This window comes from Petaurus breviceps, unplaced genomic scaffold (assembly GCF_028583685.1).
Source record: "Petaurus breviceps papuanus isolate PSGF00001 unplaced genomic scaffold, PetGlider_PUasm1.0 90692, whole genome shotgun sequence".
In the NCBI taxonomy this organism is placed as follows: domain Eukaryota; kingdom Metazoa; phylum Chordata; class Mammalia; order Diprotodontia; family Petauridae; genus Petaurus; species Petaurus breviceps.
In genome coordinates, this window is record NW_027187313.1 from 1,653,539 (window position 1) to 1,656,713 (window position 3,175).

The 3,175-nt window shown below is 42.8% G+C and overlaps 1 non-coding gene across 1 annotated transcript; it reads left to right on the top strand.

Moving 5' to 3' along the window:
• The first annotated feature begins 2,198 nt into the window (after positions 1 to 2,198).
• Positions 2,199 to 2,323, top strand: LOC138144263 (U6atac minor spliceosomal RNA). The gene has a single exon (XR_011163903.1). It is a non-coding gene; the product is annotated as a U6atac minor spliceosomal RNA (small nuclear RNA).
• The last annotated feature ends 852 nt before the right edge of the window (positions 2,324 to 3,175 follow it).

Here is a 3,175-nt window from a genome sequence, read left to right on the forward strand (position 1 = left end):
TTGGATAAAATGTAAACTCTTCAGCCTGGCATTGAAGGACCTCCATAATTTGGCTTCAACCAGCCTTTTCTATCTTATTAAAAATAACGATAGATAGCATTTATATAGCACCTACTGTGTGCCAGGCTCTGTGCTAAATGTTACAAATATTACATCATTTGATCTTCACAAGAAAACTGAGAGGTAGGTGCCATTATGGTCCCCATTTTTTTTTCCACATTTAATCAGAAAATTGTATCTACAATAACTCAAAGACTTTGCCCTTTGTCCTTCCCCAAACTTTCCAAAAAAAATTATTGCATTTTGCCCCAAACTGTACTTTTTTTTCTTAATTCCTTGCAAATATACACATTTCAGCCTCTATTGCTGGAGGCATCTTGATTTAAACCATCTTAAAAAAAACAGAAGGTGGAGGAGGAGGTGAAAAATACTTTCTTGATTGTCCCCATTTTACAGATGAGAAAACTGAGACACACAGAGGTTAAATAAATTTAGGCATACAACTAGTAAATTTCTGAGGTTGGATTTGAATTTTCTGACTCCAGGTTCAGGGCTCTATCCACTGTGCCACCTAGATGTCTATAATATTATTATTCCCCTTCATACGGTATATGTTTCTGCTAAAGTGGACTATTGGCTGTCTTCAGACTTGGCATTTCATCTCCTACTTCCATGGTTCTAAGCATAGCATCTCCCATGCCTGGAAGAACACTGATAACTTTTAGAGGGGTGGCTAGGTGGCACAGCGCATAGAGCACTGGCCTGGATTTAGGAGGATGTGGGTTGAAATGCAGCCTCAGACTCTTAACACAAAAACTAGCCATGTGACCTTAGGCAAGTCACTTAACCCCAATTGCCCTCCAAAAAGCAAAAAAAAAGATAACTTTTAGAGTGTTCAGAGGAGGTATGGTCAAGGCCCTAAACCTCTTGCTGTATTTGAGGACGTCTGCTGGCTGAGGGAGATCATCCAGGGGTAGGAGAGTTGTCTTCAGCTGCTTAAAGGACAATCATGTGGAAGAGAGAGCAGACTTGTTTTGTTTGGCTCCAGAAAGTGCAACTAGAAGTAATGGGTAGAAGTTGCAAAAAGGGCAAATTTAGGCCTGAGGTCAAGAAAAATTTCCCAATGAATTAGTTGTTGATAAAAGTAGAGTAAACTGTTGTGGTAGGTAGCAGGTCTCTCCTCCTGCCTGCATGCCTTCTAGCCTGTGAGTCTTCTATACAATAATAGCAAATCAGTTTGGAATCCAGATTCAAGCATTTGGTAGCTGGAGTAGAAAGTCATTTTAGCCTAGCCCCAGAGAGAGAATTGCTTGCGGGGAGGGGGAGGAGGAGGAAACAAGCCTCTAGTTTCCCTCTCTGCCACCTCAAGAGCACATGACTTTGTGGACTTTTCAGAGCTGAGGGAGTTGGACCACTCATTAGCATCTAAGCAGTCTTCCTGGAACAGCTGTGACTTGAAGTAGTGTCTGCATCTGGGCTGAGGACGTGCTAGACGCTTGCGGAAAGGCAGCTTCAGGGGCTTCAGTAAGGACTACAGTAAGGCTTCAGTAAGCAGCAAGCTACTATACATACTTCTCCATCAACATCTTACAAAGGAGAGAAAGACTTCTAGAAACTGGGAGCTGGGAGTTACCCCTTGGCCACGAGAGGTCTCTAAACTTGGGCTGATTTTCACTTAGACTCTGTACTGGTGGGGGACTTTTGAGGGGGTGTTTTATGCCACTTTATAAATGCCACTTTATAAAAGCTAATTAAATCTGACTGATTAATTAACCAGTTAATAATTAATGAGAAAAACATTCTAGACCTGGAGTGCTAAAAAAAAAACCCCAACTGCTGGCAGTTATTTGGAGAATGGATTGGAGAGGGGAGGGATCTGAGAAAGGGTTAGAGGTTGAGTTGTATCTGACTCTTCGTGACCCCATTTGGGATTTTCTTGGCAAAGATACTGGAGTAGTTTGCCATTTTCTTTCCAGCTTACTTTATAGATGAGGAAACTGAGTCAAACAGGGTTAAGTGGCTTGTCCAGGGTCATACAGTTACTAAGTGTCTGAGGGCATATTTGAACTCAGGAAATTCAGTCTTCCTGATTCCAGTCCCAGGGCTCTATCTGCTGTGCCACCTAGCTATGCGCAAGTAAGAGACTACTGTAATAGTCCTGGTGAGTAGGGTGGTAGCTATGTAAGTAAAGGTATAAAGTGTTATATTAAAGGAGAGAAGGTTAACACTCCTGGATAAGAATGGATGAGGTCCTAGTGGCCCTCATAACACACATAAAGATATAGATAAGGAAATACTTTCTTTTGTACGTCTCTTAGGATCTTGCTTGGGGTCACACAGTCAGTATGTGTCAGAGGTGGGACTGGAGCCTAGTTCTTTCTGCCTGAGTCAATAATTCACCTTATTGGGAAGCACAGAAAACTTGTTTCTTGTCCCAAAAAATGGAATTTTTCTGCCAGATTCTGCTTTGAAGTAAGAGTGGGGAGAGGGAAATCAAATGGTCTGGTTCCAACTCTCTTGCTCACCCTGACCCCAACCAGATTGATTTTACTGGAGAATTCATTAAAACTGGAACCCACAGGAGGGGGGAGAGAAAGTATGCACACGCATGTAAACGCATGCATACACATGAAAATCCACACACATACAATCCCCATAACCACAATGCATCTTCCATTACTTTTTCCTCTGGAGAGAGTAGAATGGCTAGGCAGCCCTGGGAGACTTGGCAGATGTGAGGTTTTGAGGTAGAGGGACAGTTGGAGGACTATAAATTTCAGGAGTTTGGGAGTATTAATGTGTTGCCTAGAAACAAGAGACCAAATAGGAAACAGGAAACCCCAGGAGAGAGATGCTTCAATATTTCAGTATCGTTACCAGAGGGGAAGGCTGCTTTCCCAGAGACCCAAGCAGCCGCTCTCATTCTTCTTTTTGCCCAGCAACAAATAAGAAGTACCTCCCCCGCATATATTATATATATATATATATAGGTCCTAGGCTTCTGGGAGGCTCACGTGTTTTTATATATGTCTCTGTGCGCACTCACAAGAGCACACGTGTAGCCTACACTGTGCGCATTAATGCTGCAAAGGATTCTGCCAGGAGGCCCAGAGCCCATTTCTGTGGCTCTGAGATGAACCTGGCAGTTGAGCAGAGACGTCTTCTAACACTTCCA